General features: G+C 36.0%; 1 pseudogene; it reads right to left on the bottom strand.

Moving 5' to 3' along the window:
* Positions 1-4,207: 4,207 nt before the first annotated feature.
* Positions 4,208-4,366, bottom strand: LOC127484075 (U2 spliceosomal RNA; annotated as a pseudogene).
* Between the last annotated feature and the right edge of the window lie 4,125 nt (positions 4,367-8,491).

Raw genomic sequence — 8,491 nt, forward strand, 5'->3', positions numbered from 1 at the left:
TGACTTCCTAGGACATTGCCCAGTCTCTGCATAGCTTAATGACCACTCAAAGTAAAACTACACACAGTAAATAATTCTATGTTGTTTTAAACACATAAAGCCAAGAAGTGATTCAATCTTTACTAATGGCTTTTACTATGAGCCAGTTTTTAAAATCTACCACTGCTCTTCTTTTCTGTTGGTCCCTCTGTGTTTCTTCTGTGCAATGTAGTCTTCCGGTTAGCTGAGAGTATATGGCGAGGTTGTCAAATCGCTCTGTGATGCTCTCATAGGCAGAATGTACCAGTGAATGTTCTGACTTTTCCCAGTTACTTCCCGTTATAAGAGGACTCACAGAACAATGATGACGGATCACTCACCAAGTCCATGCAGCCAGTGAGTAAGAGTGCTGGGCGTCACACCCACAGATGAGACAGCCGAAGCCCTGAGGGCAGGAGTGAGTGTACCCTGTGTACACAGATGCACAGCAGTGCCTGTGTGCATTTGTATGAGCAGAATTTAATCTATCCCTACTTCTTCATGCTTTATGTCACATTCTTTTTATGTGTTCTCGGTGCATGGTCTTCTTCACTGAGCTCCTTTTTGCCCCATCTGTAATCTTATTCTTGCCTGAATGATCTTTTTAAAGTGTAATAATCATTAGCAAATTAACGAGACATTTATGCTCACCTCTTTCTGATCTCATGTAGTTATTCTTAAATTTTCTTTTGTATATTAAGTCTACTAGACTTAATATTGGCTTGTTTTACTTTGTCTTGATTTTTACTTCCGTGTAACTACAGGAACACTAGATGCCAAGCCATTTAACTGAAATGACTTGTGCTGTTCAACATAGTGTACTCATGGCTTTCCCAAAATTAAAAAAAAAAAAAAGAAAATCTTTTCAACATTCATTGTATTTTTTATAAGATTTATTTATTTATTTGAAAGTTAGAGTTACAGAGAGAGAGGTTGAGACAGAGAGGTCAAGACAAAGACAGAAAGGAAGAGAGAGGGAAAAAGAGAGAGAGAGAGAGAGAGAGAGAGATATCTTCCATCTGCTGGTTCACTCCCCAAATGGCTGCAATGATCAGGGCTGGGCCAGGCTGAATCCAGGAGCCAGGAGCTTCTCCCAGGTCTCCTGCATGGGTTGCAGGGGACCAGGCACTTGGGCATCCTCTGCTGCTTTCCCAGACACATTAGTAGGGAGCTGAATTAGAAGAGCAGCAGCCCGGACTCCACTTGGTGTTGCAGATGGAGGCTTTACCACAGTGCCAGCCCCACAATGTTCATTGTATTACCTGAGGTTCCTTATTGGTATGAGTATTTCATTGAATACCTCAACACTCAGGATATTTTCTTTTTGAATATTCAATTAGTATTTATACTATATTAATGAATGAATAAGGGAAGGGAATCTTATTATTGTCTACTAGTGGTGCATTGGTCATCAGATAAATACAGTGGCTTACTTCCACTCAATCTTCATAAAACGACAAGTGCTTCCTTTCAGGGCCAAGAAAACTCTCACTGAAAAACACTGAGGACTTAGAACTTTGTAATAGTTGTGTGTTGGGGGTGAAGTGCCCATAATACCCATTATTCAAAGTACTTGGATCCAGATCTAATTTTGCTACCAGGTGTAATGGAGGAAATTGAGGCTAGATTGCTGAATAAAGACAATAGCAGGCCCAAAATAACACAATGTCTTTGATCAAATTAAAGCATATTTATTTGAAAATAGGAATATCACTTAAGCCCTGTAGTGTGTAGGGCCTCACAATGTCTGTGTGTGTGTGTGTGTGTGTTTATTAGTGGGCAGATGGTGTAAACTAGAACAGAGCACTGCAATATCAAAGATATGCACATACATCCACATCGTTGTAGTGCTTATAACTGAAATTTGAAGTTCCATGCAAGCAAAAAGAAGTCATGTAAGTCAACTTAAAGAAAACTTAGGGGCTGGTGGTGTGGCTCAGTGTGTTAAGCCACCAAATGCGATGCTTATATCCCATATCAGAGTGTTGGGTTGAGTCCTGGATGCTCTGCTTCCTGTCCAGTTCCCTGCTAATGTGTCTGGGAAGGCAGCAGAAGATTGCCCACCAATGTGGGAGATCTGGATGTAGGTCTGGGCTCCTGGCTTGAGCCTAGCTCAGTCGTGGCCATTGCAGCCATTTCAGGAGTGAACCAGCAGATGGAGGATTTCCTTCCTCTCTCTCCCTCTCCCTCTCTCTCTCTCTCTTTTTCTTTCTCTGTCTCTTTGTGTTTCAAAATAAATAAATATTAGAATATAAATAAAGAAAAATTAATCATGAAATTAGATTTTCTTCTTAATGACTGCAATTGGAAAATAGTTTTTTACTACCTGAATTTCCAGTTTTTAATCAGTTATGTTGATGTGCATATGGTCCAAAACAGCAGTGTCTTTATTGTAAATTTACACAATCTTAATAATTGTAAACAGAGGCTACACTCAAAATCCCACAATATTTCAAATGGAATTTGGAGATCATGATGAACACTGATCTTCTCTATCCCCAGCAAAAAAGCAGAGAGAGAGAGAGAGAGAGAGAGAGAGAGAGAGAGAGAAATCAGCCATAAAGTAGGAAGAAGATAAAATAGATCTGATTTTATAAGAGGCCTATAATCACCTACATAGTATTTTAGGGGGAGGGGAGAATTGTGCTAATGGAATCACTCAAATCAGCAGGTGCTTTACTTCAGTGCCAAGCATTGAATTGAATTCCACTAAGGAATTAGAGCTTTTTGTTTATTTTAATAGGTGGAGGAGGAAAACGCACACATGATACAAAGTACATGGATCTAGATGTGGTTTTGTTTGTAAATTTGATAAGATTGGCTGGATGTCAGTGGCAACATAAAAGCAATTGCAAGCTCAGAATACCTAATGAGTGTGTATAATTGTGCCATCTCCATGTTTGATGTATGAACAATTTTGTGAATGTCATTTTAAAGATTGAAATATTAGGCATCTTCTATATTAAGGTATTGGCAATATTAACTCCAAGTCTCTTAAATTGCCAAGTTGAGTATATATACCACTTCTTTTCTTTTAAATTACTATTTTCTTAGTTTTTAAACCTCTTAGGGAAAAATTGCAATGGATATTTCAACTTTATCATGATTGTTATTTCAATCTTTAAAAGACATTTGTTTGACAAAATGTTACCAATTTTGGGTTCTTGTTCTTTACTATAAATTTATGTTACATAATTTTCTCTAGTTAATCAAAAATAAAATAATGTTTGAATAAACAAAATTATTTAAATGTTTTCAAAGAAAAATGCATAACCATTTATCTTCTTGATATAATAATGAAATTAAGAAAGTTACAAAGCATTTTGACATTTTGATGGAGCAGTTATAATGTTTTGTCTTCAGGCTTTCAGTAGAGAGAATTACTTTTGCACTGAAATTGCAATACATCAAGCAAGAACCAAGAGTTACACTCCTTGTTGTAATTAAGCTTGCTATGTGGAATACAATAATTTTTTAGATCCACTGTTCCTATGCATGGAATGCCTGGGATGCATTTTACTTTCTTTTTTTTTTTTAATTATTTATTTATTTGAAAGGCAAAGATACTGAGAGAAGGAGAGGGGGAGAGAGAGAGAGAGAGAGAGAGAGAGATCTTCCATCTGCAGGTTCACTCCCAAAATGGCCACAACATCCAGAGCTGGGTCGATCTGAAGCCAGGAGCTAAGAGTTTCAGCCAGGCTTCCCACTTGGGTACAGGGGTCCAAGCACGTGGACCATCTTTTGCTGCTTTTCCAGGTGCATTAGCAGGAAGATGGATCAGAAGTGGAGAAGCCAGGACTTGAACTGGTGCCCATATGGGATCCTGACATTGCAAGTGGAGGCTTAACCTTCTTCCCCACAATGCCAGCCCCACGTACTACTTTCAGTTCATTGAAAATACATCAAAATGTTTCAGTAAATATCCTAAAAGAATATATAATCTGAATCATCTATATATAATTTGCCTTTTGTACATTTCCTGATATACTTTTCCAAAAATTCCCTTATAATATTTAAAGTGTCATGATTTCTTTTTTAAATTACATATAAATAAATATACAAATGAAACATACTTTATGCTTGTTTTCATGTGACCACTGCAGAATTACATTAGATATTACTCTCAAATGGTGTTTGCAAAAAAATCCACATGAATTGTAGTTGAGCTTCATATCGTCATATAGATACATGAACCTAATAAGTAGAAAAAAATGCTGAAACGTTTTGCCTCAAAGTACCATCTGTCACTATTCAGTCATGTTGTTTTGATAATTTTAATGCTAAAGAAAGTGAAATCTGATAAAAACAGATACTACACTTGATCTTAGCCAAAAGGCCGAGAAGCGCTTCGGCAGCACATATACTAAAATTGGAAGAAAGTGAAATCTATGTCAGGACATCCATTAGGGAATTCCTTGACAAACATGGCAGCATGCAATTCAGTAACAAATGTTAGGAAAGTATTACATGACCAAAGTCCATATAACCAATATTTCAAAAATTTAAGTTACATATCATTGTATATATTACTATTATATCTTATTTTGGCAAAAATATTTCCTTTCCACTTGGTCAACATATTATTTCTCAAAGGAAGAAGAAGCAATACAGATTCAATTTCTATTGGGTACATAGAATTGGATTTAAAGGTAAATATTTTTTGAAAGATGGCTCAGGGAAACAAAGTGTACTGTAATAGTTTCTTATGGATGTTTTTATTCACCTGGTACCTGCTTGTACTTAGAACATGGTATTTTATCAAGGATCTGTTCTCAGCATATGATGTTATGTTTTTATAAGGCAGGGCATCACTACTTGCCAAGCATTTAAGCATGTGAGTTAGTTGGCTGAGAAAACAAGCAACCCTCTAAGATGCTATTATCTAATACTCCTTTTCCAGATGATAGATCTGATGTAGAGCAAATGTTAGTAATATTTCATGGCCATATAACTATATATGGCAAAACTGAGTTGGATTCTGTTATTAAAATCAGTGCTCTTCCCTTAACATCTTCTCACATAACCTGATGATATTTAAGAAAACATGCTTTCTTTGAGGCTCCAGAATGGATCATGGTATTGATTAGCACAATTTTCACATTTATAAAATCAATCACATCATCTCATTGAACAACATCTTAACAGTAAACCTGGGTTTAGGGAAAGAAACTGACTCATCAATGTTGAAATGTGTTTATTTTCATTCACCAGTAAAAATGGAATCAAGACTCAAATCAAGGGGACTACTCCTGGGAATTTACCCAAAATAAATAAAATCAGTATATGAAAGAGTTCTCTGTACCTCCATGTTTAATTTCAGTTTAGTTCACAAAAGCTAAGATATGGAATCAACCCAGATGCTCATCATCTGATGACTGGACAAATAAATAAATGGAATACTGCTTAGCTGTAAAAAATGACTGACATCCTGTCTTTTGCAACAGAATGAATGCAACTGGAAGCCAATATACTTAGTGAAATAAACCAATCCCCAAAAGTCAAACACCATGTTTTCCCTGATTTGTGGTAACTAATAGAGAGCCAAAAATGTAATGCATAGGGATGAATTTGATCTGATGATTATTTATAACCCTTATCTCTATTGTTGAGGAACAATGTGTATTTTTTCTTGCTTTTTGTTGAACTCTTTACTTAGTGGAGGGTTAATCTTATGAGTATAAAGTAAACTGAAGGTAGATCATTGTAAAAATGAGAGAGAGAATAAGAGAGAAAGGAGGGAGCATGGGCAGGAGAGAGGGTGTGGTGCAGAGTATCAATAGGTTCCTAAATCTGCATATATGAATTACATGATATTTGTTTACCTTGAATTAAAAATAGTGGGAAAAAAGAACTGGATATTAGATCTAGTTCACTTTTGTGGTATCATTTTAAATAAAGGAAGAACAAATGGAAATGCAAAAAAAAAAAAAAAAAAAAGCAAGGGGACTGATGCCGAGATCCATGCTTTCTCTTCTATACCTGAGCTCCTCTTGGAAGTTCATCTGTTACTCCCTTACTCAAGTCATTCACCAACATTGATGGAAACGTGAGATTGGTGTTACTGCTTCCAGGTTATGGATGTGATAATTCCTGCACAAAGAGAGTCATTGACAGAGGTTAATGACAGGACCAAAATTAGAATTTATTTCTCTAAGCTCAAGCTATATCTCAAAACGATAACAAGTTTATATTAAATAAAATAATGATTCTTCACTTGAATTACAGCATTTCCCCAGGAGGCAATATACAAATTTTGCAGATAGCTAATCTACCATTTCCTTAACATGTGTTTAATGCTCAAAGTGATGTGCTAAGGTTAAGGTAATTATTCATCTTTGATAAGTAGAAAAGAAGTTATTGTGCTTTTATTAACTTGTGTGTGTCTGTGTGCCTTTAAAAGTTATTTTCTTCACACACACACACACACACACACACACAGAGGGATGTGGGCTAACTGCTTATTCAAGAAACCAGGGTGAAAAAAAAGCAGCAGCAGCCCCTTTTTGAAATATACAATTCTCATTTCTGAGGGGGACAATCAAGTCAGATTGTGAACCATCACAGCTTTTAAAGCTTCTGTCTGGATTTGGCAAATGTCCATCAATCACTTACCATTGGCTGAAGTTAGTCAACAAGGTCAGATCCAATGTCAGAAGTGGGAGGAGTTATTCTTATCCCACAATTTGTACCACACCAATAGGGAATGTAATTTTCAGGAAGTAAATAGATGTGAAGAAAATAGCTACCATGGTATTTAACTCAAAATAATAAGTAATCAAATGATATTTTTAATCTAGTTCTTGGGGCCGGTGCTGTGGCGTAGTGAGCAAAGTTGCTGCCTGAAATGCCGGCATCCCATGAGGGTGCCGGTTCAAATCCAGCTGCTGCACTTCCAATCCAGCTCTCTGCAATGGCCTGGGAAAGCAGTAGAAAATAGCCCAAGTCCTTGGGCCCCTGAATGGGCGTGGGAGACCCAGAAGACGTTCCTGGCTCCTGGCTTCAGATTGGTTCAGCTCCAGCCATTGCGACCAACTGGGAAGTCAACCAGCAGATGGAAGACTTCTCTTTCTCTCCCTCTCTTTCTCTCTCTGTATAACTCTGACTTTCAAATAAATAAATAAATCTTTAAAAAAATCTAGTTTTGTAGATGCCTTTAAAAAACAGCTTATTTTATAGAATATAATGAAGTTATAAAATCTATGCATTATTTGTTTTTGACTTATTACCAGATGGACACTTTTGGAATTTTAATTCATTATTTCACAGGGCTCATGCCCATGTTTAAGTATAAACTCCATTATTGATTTCTTTTAAATAATACAATTGTTCACTTTTCCTATTTTGGCAGAATTCCTATTTACACATCTCATATGACATTAAAGAATATGTTTAGAAACTAATAAGTGATTAACATGACAGATATTTTCACAGTTTGTTAATCTAACAAATGTCCTTTTTTTTGCCAAAATATGCAACTATGCCTGAGAACATTACCAAATAATTAAATCAAGGTTCTCTGTTTTCTGGGTAATGACTGCCAAAAAGCTGCCTGCCACTTCTATAAATGAAAATCCAAAAATATAAGTATGAAAGGATTAACCACCCATTTCAAGTAGCCAATCTTTTTGAGTCACTTTTTGAGTAAACAAGTGTATAGGAATCTCGATGTTTGAAAATACATACAGTGAAAGCCATTACGATAATGTTTTATTTTGTGTACCAAGAATGCATTGTGTTGGAAAAAACTTTGCCTAGACCTTTTAAGTTCTTTTTGTTCATTTTCCTGATGCTATGCAGTATGATTATGAATAATTAATAATATCCCTCCACTGTGTCCCTTTTCTGTCAGTCCTGGATCACCACATATTTATGCACATTTTGTGAATGGTCTGAGTGTTGCTAGGCAAGTTCACCTAGTTAGATGCAAAGACAATAGAAAGGGAATATTCAGCATAGTGAATTCTGCAGTGTGTGCAAGACTCAGAACCTCTGATTTTTTTCTTCCCTTTTGTAGACAAAGAAATAACTATGGCCTATTGAGTAAAAGCATGTACTTTCAATCAAGTTGTCCCTGGGCTTGAATCCATCTTCTAATACTGTCTAGCTGTGCATGATTTTGACTAGTTACTATATGTGTACCAGATTCTGCATTTATAATATAGAGATAACAGTAGATGTGTACTGATTATTAAATAAATCCTACTATACAACTATATACAACCTAGAATATTTCCTATTCCGAGCTAACGCTTTTTAACTGCCAAGTATAGTTAGCTATAACTGACAGGGACTTTTACCAAAAGAAAACACATTAACCCATATTACTTACTTTATGCTGGGCTAAAAATCACTCTATAAGTTAATGGCTTAAACTCATAATGATCATTTATTATTTCCCATTATAGCTAAGGAGAATAGTTCCTGTAGAGTTGTTCAGCTGTGATTCTGACTTGGGATTTCTTGTGTTATCGCC

Source organism: Oryctolagus cuniculus, chromosome 12 (genome assembly GCF_051225735.1).
Source record: "Oryctolagus cuniculus isolate XC-2025 breed Fujian yellow rabbit chromosome 12, ASM5122573v1, whole genome shotgun sequence".
Taxonomy (NCBI): domain Eukaryota; kingdom Metazoa; phylum Chordata; class Mammalia; order Lagomorpha; family Leporidae; genus Oryctolagus; species Oryctolagus cuniculus.